The sequence below is a fragment of the Macrobrachium nipponense genome, chromosome 38 (genome assembly GCF_015104395.2).
Source record: "Macrobrachium nipponense isolate FS-2020 chromosome 38, ASM1510439v2, whole genome shotgun sequence".
Classification (NCBI taxonomy): Eukaryota; Metazoa; Arthropoda; class Malacostraca; order Decapoda; family Palaemonidae; genus Macrobrachium; species Macrobrachium nipponense.
This window is the reverse complement of record NC_061098.1, coordinates 41,819,533-41,829,019: the sequence shown is the minus strand read 5'-3', so window position 1 is coordinate 41,829,019 and position 9,487 is coordinate 41,819,533.

Sequence of the window (9,487 nt, the reverse complement as noted above, 5' to 3'; positions counted from 1 at the left end):
CTCTACCTCGGAATTAATATATTTTCATATATGTTTAACCGAGGGGGAATTTATTAAGCGATTGTAGAATTGGCGATCGACAGGCGCGAACCATCGACCTCTCAATTCCAGGACTGGCAGTGAAGCCCCAGACCACCCCGCCACCGGGTAGTTGTCAATTAACCTTTTTTTTTGTAACCTTTTGAAAATTAGCGTTAGCAAACAGATTTGAAAAACTAAATAATGAACGGGTAAAGGAATCTCTTCATGGCGATTTTCTTGAATTGAATTGCCATGAGATATAATCTAATTTGCGTACAAATATACAGAATTGAAACATGAAAAATATAATCGATGAAAAAATACGCATTACAGCTCGATCAAACTTGGAAATAGAACGCATTTCCCTGATGTACCAATTGGCCACCTCATTTGCAAACCAAATAACTGTCGTTAGCTTAACGAACGTTCAACACTTTATGGAAGACACTATATCGTGAGGAGATTGCAATATATATAGCAATTCATCTTCCATTGAAATTCGTGTTGATCTGCTCAAAATACAGCATTGTACTCAATCTGGAGGTGTTGTGTTTCTAAACTTTTTACCAGAGTGAGTTTTATGGTCTGGAAAATCCAGATACGTGATTGGTTTTCTTTATACAGACACAAAAGAAATTTGGATTATTGGCAACACCTCTCGTATCCATTTAAACAATTGTTTGAACTGTTCTGTGCTGTTAGAAGAAAGAAATGACTGAGCGATATTAATGGTACTGTACAGTGCGTCCATAAAGTCCCAGTACTATTAGGAGCAATACATTCTTGCAATGGTATTTTCTTAGCTTGTAGTTTAATGGAAATATTCCAATGAACTAGAAGCTGCACTCATATCTTTTGCAATATGTAATAAGAGAAAGAGAGAGAGAGAGAGAGAGAGAGAGAGAGAGAGAGAGAGAGAGAGAGAGAGAGATTACACGCCCTTCCTCCCATAGCAACTTCCTAAACTTTTCTTATAGGAAATGTCTTATCGCCTAACTTTTTCTTCTAGAGAGATGGCCAGTCTAAGAAAACTTTTAAACTTCATTCTAAAATGTTTTTCATGTCGCCATTTAATTCGATGAAAAAAAATACGTCTGTAGCTCCGAAACTTTTTAATCATGGAAGCTGATATATTCGTAAAACTAATTCATCTTCAGACTTATAGAGTACTAACCAAAAGTTGCATTTAAATACATTACAAACCTTTAACGTCAGAACCACTTCTCAGACCTGTTCAGTCACCCCCAACCCGCTAACGCCCATAAATAAAGCATCAGTCAGTTAAAAGTTAAGTATATCTTAGTTTAACCAGACCACTGAGCTGATTAACAGCTCTCCTATAAAGGGCTGGCCCGAAGGATTAGATATTTTTACGTAGCTAGGAACCAATTGGTTACCTAGCAACGGGACCTACAGCTTATTGTGGGATCCGAACCATATTGTATCGAGAAATGAATTTCTATCACCAGAAATGAATTTCTTTGGTTCCGCGTTGGTCGAGCCGAGAATCGAACTTCGGACCACAGGGTTGGTAGCCGAGCGCGAAATGCACTTGGCCAACGTGGAGCTATAAAGCATCAATAAATAGAAACAAAAGAGCTGAGGGTGAATGGGAGACGCTGAAGAAAGCTTGAATGACTAAACTGTTTTCCTGAATTAGTTGATTCTCTGGCTGTTTTAGGTCTAAATAACCTTCTTCATAATCTCTCCAGCTTCCGCCACAGAACGTGAACATGTCATCGTCATATCGGCTCTGAATCCCGCCCCTGTTTCAAAGTCTTTCTGATTCCTACATGATTTTGACCTTATGATGATATCCAATTTCCTCTTATCACTTCTAACTTTCTGTTAATATGTTCACTTTGCGCTTCGTGTTATCATTCATGACTTTGCGCTTCGTTGTATATCGTTATATAAGACAGCGATACTTGTGTTTCTTATTCTCAGGTAACGTAGCTTCTTGGAAGGCAACGCTTCGTGTATACTGCTTATAGCTTCTCAGATGCGCTGACGAAATCTGCTGACGTTCTTCCGAACAGGATTCCATTAAAAAATTGGGTTTTTTTCTGCAACAGTGGCTACACCTTTTGCTCGTGAAAAATTCACGACACATAAGCTCGCGTTTTCCGCGCGGAAAATATTTACAGCGATTCAGGAAAAATCTGCTTAACGAACCGGGCTGGTTGCATTGGGGATGTTTGGTTTTGACAACCATTGACACATAAAAAATGCAGTCGTGTTTTTTTGTACAGCATATAATGCTGTGTGAATCTCTTAGCTGGCCGTTGTGGCCTGTGCTGTTGCGGTGCCAGATGCACGAACATGGCTAACTTGTGCTGTTGCGGTGCCAGATGCACGAACATGGCTAACTTTAATAAAAAAAAAAAATTGAGGCTAAAGGGCTGTATTTTAGTATGTTTGATGATTGCAAGGTGTATGATCAACATACCAATTCGCACAAGAGGCATTGATTTGACAAACCTCGTAAGAACCAGGCCTACTATGCCCTACCCAGCACTATCCATACAGATAATGAATGTTTTGGTCACATTAACAAGATTCATTTTAACCTTAACAGTCTCAACGGCTTCTTCAATCGTCGATTTCTCCAAGTTCTTTGTATACAATTCACGCTGAAGCCTTGAGTCATAAACAGGTGATAAATGACGGAAACTCTACATTATGGGATGGGAGGAGACCCACACATCAGCTGATAAGAGTTTACTAGAATAAAGGGTGAAATCCAATACTTCTCTCTCTCTCTCTCTCTCTCTCTCTCTCTCTCACACACACACACACACACACACACACACACACAAAATTCCGAATAATATTTTTCAGACAAGAAATAACGGATGGAAACTAGAACTGAAGAGATACAGCACATCCCATTACGGGAACTTCTCCACATACAAGATATGTGACAAGTGGAATAAACTGCCACCAGAAGTTTCAAACAGCAACAGTGTGGAAGAGTTTAAAAGAAAGAAAGCTTGGCAAAATCATCAGGACAATGAATGAACGGTAAAAACTGCTCCTAGAGATAAGTGAGCACACGATGTCTCCTCTTTTAGACGTCCTAATCTTTGTAACTCCTAACTCCCAATGAAGTAGATTCACTGACGTCAAAACAAATGAATGCCACTCTTTAAATGAAATCCAGGATCCAGTTTCTTTTAATACATACCTAACGAAAAAGGAAATGAGCGACTGTTTACTTCGTGAGAGAAATAAAAAGAATTCAAAATAACGAAGGAAACAGACGTTAGAGAAAAGAGGAGAAAAGATCCTCTTGAAATACTGGAAAGCGGCTGAGAGAAACTTCCAAGAAATATTTCTTATTTTTCGTTTCTCAAGAAGGACAGAGACGGTGGGAGTCGGGGGAATGTTTCAGAACCTTAGACAACAGTTCTTCAAGTGTGTTTTCGTTCGTAAACAGATGCTACTTGAGAGCAGAGGAGAGCAGAGCAAAGCAGAGCAGAGCAGAGCAGAGCAGAGCAGAGCAGGTACAGGCAGCAGATATTTTTAGTGTACTGCTGAATATTCTAGCATACTTGGCTCAAAGAGCATCGTAAAGCGCAAGAGAAGGAAAGCGAAACATTTCACTTTGCACAACTAAACAAAGAAGAGACGATGCAAAACAAAACAAGTTAAAAATGCGCCGAAGTTTCTTGGGCGCAATCGTGTTTTCTGTGCAGCGTTTAATCAAGGACACCGACAACTGATCTATCTTCAGGCGGTCTCGGTATAATGCCGTTTGAGCCACGGCCCATGAAACTAACCACGGTTACCACGGTTATGTAACTTTAACCTTAAATAAAAAGATAAATAATGAAACTCCTGAACCTAGAGAGCTGCAATTTAGTATGTTTGATGATTGGATGGTGGATGATCAACTTACCAACTTGCAGCCCTCTACCCTCAGTAGTTTTTAAGATCTGAGGTCGGACAGACGAAGAGCCACCTCAATGGTTTTCTTTTATAGAACACTAAAACGAAAGCATTACGTATATTCCACGTCGGTGGCTGTTCAAGGTTTTGCATGAGAGGTCATAGAGTGTGACGTCAGAGGTCACGTGATCACCCGGGGCCCGTGGGAGGCCACAGCAAAGATTTCTCTCGACAGGAAATGAAAAGGCCCAGATTGGAATCACCCATGAAATCGTTCATATAGGGAAGATTTAGACCCATATAATTTGACTAAGAAAAATAAGTAGTTTTTATACATCGTTATACAAAATATGGGGCTTAGTTGTCATTTAATTTTTTTTATAATCAACAAGTATTTTTTAAATACTATAAAGATATGTATTTTGTTTCAATCAAAAGCTATGGGTCTCAATGCGAACTTTCCTCTATTAACGGTTTTCTGGTCGTTTCAGATTCGGCCTCATTCATTTCTTACGGAGCGAAAACAGGCAAGTCCCCCCCCCCCCCCCCCCCCAACCCCCCCCCCCCCCCCCCCCCCCATCCCTACCCCCCAAGGGGGCGGTCGTGATTGCGTCACATTTCGGGCTAATGTGATAGATCAACGCTTTCAAACATAAAAACATTCAAACAAAAAGATGACTAAAGATATTTTTCCGTTAACGTTCCTAATAATATCTTCATTCAGCTGATAATGATCCTTTTGTTCGAATATATTCGAGAACCTTCAATAAGAAGACTTGTCATGATCGTTAATGGGATTATCCGCTTTATCAGTTCCAACATTCAGAGACGTTTATCAGTCTTATCAGGCACTTTAGGATTCAGTTAGTCTGATCATAATAGATAAAAGGGAAATTTTCTTTTTGATTTTGTCTGCGCATCATCCTTTTGTCCCTTATTAAAGAAACAGGGCTTTTGAGGTTGGCCGGAGGTAGCCATTATTACACAATTGATTATACCCTAGTTTTAGAAATTGACAACACAGACCCCCCTCTAAAGATTTCCTCCAGAATCCCAAAGGTAAAGAAAAGACTGTCAACAAATTAAACTTTTTTCTCCTACTTTTTCTTCACAGGAAAATGAGGATTTAGGTCCCCTGAAATAGTGACTCCTTAGGGTATTGTTTCTCAGCGAGACTGAAAATTGATTATAATCAAGTTGCTGAAGCCCAAATGTAACAGATGTTCACTTACCAGATGTACCAATGAATTTTGCATAGTCTACAGAAATGTCTCCTGGCACCCTTAACAATTCTTGTGGTACGATTAAATATTGTGATTCATATCAACAGAACTTATAATAAACAACTTATCTTTCTCCTCGCTTAGGAATTAGCAAGACTTGTCTTATCGTAACATCAGGCAAAGAAACTTCTAGGTTCTTTGTTAAAAACCAAGAACTGAAGTCTGATCAGATCCTCAAAAATTATTGGAAGAATGATAAATATACATTTCAACCTTTTCATATTTGTTAAAATGACAATTGTTCTAATTTGGCAGCTAACCTAGTGTGTTAGGAAAGTAGAGCCATTGTTTGTGCTTTATATTTTATCTTTGGTTAATCTTGTTCCCAAAAGAGCAGATTTTAAACGCGTATTTAGACCGATGGATATTAAGTGATCCCATTTAAGCAAAAAAAAAAAAAAAAAAAAAAGAAAAAAAAAACAAAAACGAAAATGGTCAGGCAGCACATTAGCACAAATAGTAAAAATTAATTAGCAGAAGTGGATGAATTAAAATACAGTAAACCTCCAACAGCTTTGTCCAGTTATGTAAGGTAGCCTACTTTGCACATGTATGAAGGATTTTCAATGAATAAAGAAAAACAATACATAAATATGATACGCCTTCCTCTAAAAGGAAGATGATTTTTCGAGAGATATCTTCTGTCTTGGCTCACTGAATACGTCGTAGGGATCATTCTTGCTATTCTGTGTGCTGATAATTGGGGATTTTCAGGTTCATTTGACTCGTAGTTCTTACTAACGTGTGTGTTTGTGAGAACAGAGGTGGAAATGTTAATAGTTTGATAGCAGTCTGCGTACATAAATAAAGATAGTTGCAAAGAAAGTGACTATATATGTCGGCATTATTTCTTTTCTTGTCTATAGTATTGGTATTTTTGATTAAGTGATTACCTTAGAGGTAAAGACGAAGAATTTGAAATCATTACAAGATCAACAAAGCGTTTTCTTACAAAGACCCTGTAGTGTTTTGCTTTAATCTAAAAGCATTCTGGGCTTCAGACAACAATAGTATCAGAGCGAAGTATTATTGGCCTATTGATTCCACATCAGACAACCTCCAGGAAATCTCCAGCGATCTTCGTCATGTCCAGAACTACACGACTACATTTGCGATCTGCGGAGTTCCAGAGTTATTTCCGCGCCAGTTCAACGAAGCCCAAAACGCTATACCATGATTGCCCCGCTTCCTGAAAACCCGGTTTTCATTTCCGGTTTTTAAGGAAATGCGTTTCCTTGCCATCTGGAGTTTCACATCTGCTTGGTTGGCGACCTTTACGGCGAGGAGGAATCACTTGTAATGCGAAACATTCCCAGCAGTGCTGGAATGTTTGAGATTTTATCGGTGAGGCATATCTCTCTCTCTCTCTCTCTCTCTCTCTCTCTCTCTCTCTCTCTCCTCTTCTTCTTCTTCTGCGTCTTGTTGTTGTTCTTCATCTTCATCTTGTTGTTGTTGTTCTTCTTCATTTCAAAGTAGTTGCCTGATAAAATACGTTCTCAACTTCATGTATTAAGTCAGAATATAAAACTGAAGCCAAAGTAAGATGGAAGAAAAAGAATATGAAAGGAGGTGTAGTAAACGGAATGAAAGGGGTTTTCAGAGATCAAACACGAAGACTAAACAAACTCTGTCAGGGTATTCCCATAGATCGGCCTGCTGTGCAGAGGTGTTGCTCCTATTATCAGTGACTACTTAACGACAACCAAAGCTACTCCCGCTGAAGCAGTTATTTTGAAGAAATGGAGGGAAACACCTAAGATCCTTTTGCAATGAATGAGCAAAAGTCTTCTCCTTTATTGCTGTTTGAAGAGGAATCATAAACATCGTGGAAAATAACAGCCATCAACAGCTACTTTCGTGAACCATATTCATGAGGCTTTATAAGATAATTTAACCTTTTCCTTGCATCATATCACATCGAAAGATTTCTTTACAGTATTATGGTTAGTATTTCAGGTTTATATATATATATATATATATATATAATATATATATATATATATATATATATATATATATATATATATATGTATGTATATGACTGTAAAAATGTTCTATTACAACAGAATTCCATCTAATAAATGGAGCCCATAAAACGAAAAAATATAGAAAGAAATTACAGTAATAAATGCAATAAAACCCAAAACCAAGCTGTAGATAAGATATGTTGATGATATTTTGGGATAATAAATGTGGCAATTTTAATGAATTCCTTTCAAAATTGAACGCATTATTGCCCAGCATCAAATTTAAAATTGAATGGGAAACAGACAACAAAATAAATATTCCACACCTGGACAGGATTATGACAGTGACCCAGACTCTCGGAAAATCTAACCCTTTTTTCCTTTACCTACCCAGATACCTTAGCCAAATCCCTGATTAACGTCCAACAAGAGACAATCCCCATTCACACAGGAGTATATGAAATCCCATGCCTGGACTTTGACCAATCTTACATCGGGTTACAGGAAAATCACGTCCCCAGAGATTAATACAACATAAACAGTCAGTTAGGTATGGACAACAGAACTCATCTATTTTTAACTATATAAATAACAATAACCACAGATAAACTGGAATTTGTTACATTTAATTCATAGCAGCAACTGTCGATACAAAAGTCAGATGATAGAATCGTCCTTGATTAAGCAATGACAGGTAATAAACAGCTTAAAGGGTGCCTGGGATTCAGATGTCGTAGTAAAAGTCTTCCTTCAACAAATACTTAAGAGGATTAAAGAGGAATTATCAGTGGGAGTGATTTAAAATGGCTTAATTGTGGATGGATCTCTCGGTACGAATACCACCTTTTCTGTAACATTTCTCATTCATTACAACCTGATGAGAGAGACAGCAGTCTAAGAAATATAGTACTTTCTTTCTGTATTTTGGCCTTTTTATGGGCTCCTTTTATTATTATTATTATTATTATTATTATTATTATTATTATTATTATTATTATTATATATATATATATATATATATATATATATATATATATATATATATATATATATATATATATATATATATATATATATATATATATATATATATATATATATATATATATATATATATATATATATATATATATTTATATGCAACAATCTTCTGTTGAAACTTCATTGATTAGAGAAGGTGTTTTTTACATTATCATGCTGACTACATTACCTCGATAAAATTTATTCCTCGGAGGCTTTATAACCGTCTATTAATTAAGCTTGCTTGCCACGACATGCTGACGGTCGGTCGTAGGAAATTGCCCCTTTGATCTCATTCTATTAGTCCCTTGTTGCTTCTTATCTTCTCTTGAGCTCTGGGACTGTGATAAACCTCTTACTCCAGGTACTGACCTCAACTTGGAGAGGATACCTTACCTTACAGACCTTACATCTTGTTCGGGTTGCCCCAGGTCCCTCAGTGTGAGGCACCTCTAATGTCTACCAGAGAGTTGCTAGTACATCTTCCGGTATATTTTGCATCTTCCAATCTTGGATGGTCTGGGATGCAGTTTAGATATTTGTCGAGCTTATTCTTAAACACATCTACGCTCACTCCTGATATATTCCTCAGATGAGCTGGCAACGCATTGAATAGACGCTGCATTATCGATGCTGGTGCGTAGTGGATTAATGTCCTGTGTGCTTTCCTTATTTTTCCTGGTATAGTTTTGGGCACTATTAATCTACCTCTGCTTGCTCTTTCTGATATTTTTAGTTCCATGATATTTTCTGCTATTCCTTCTATCTGTTTCCATGCCTGAATTATCATGTAGCGTTCTCTTCTCCTTTCTAGACTATATAATTTTAAGAATTGTAGTCTTTCCCAGTAGTCTAGGTCCTTAACTTCTTCTATTCTAGCTGTAAAGGACCTTTGTACACTCTCTATTTGTGCAATATCCTTTTGATAGTGTGGGTACCATATCATATTGCAATATTCAAGTGGACTACGAACATATGTTTTATAAAGCATAATCATGTGTTCAGCTTTTCTTGTTTTGAAGTGCCTTAACAACATTCCCATTTTTGCTTTACATTTTGCCAACAGAGTTGCTATTTGATCATTGCATAACATGTTCCTATTCATCATCACACCAAGGTCTTTAACTGTTTCCTTATTTGTGATGGTCTCATTATTAGGTCCCTTATATGCATATAGCTTTCTTTCTCTGTCTCCATAATTATTGATTCAAATTTATCAGAGTTAAATACCATCCTATTTACCTCTGCCCAATCATATACTTTGTTAAGGTCTCTTTGTAGAGCGTTCCTATCTTCATCACAAGT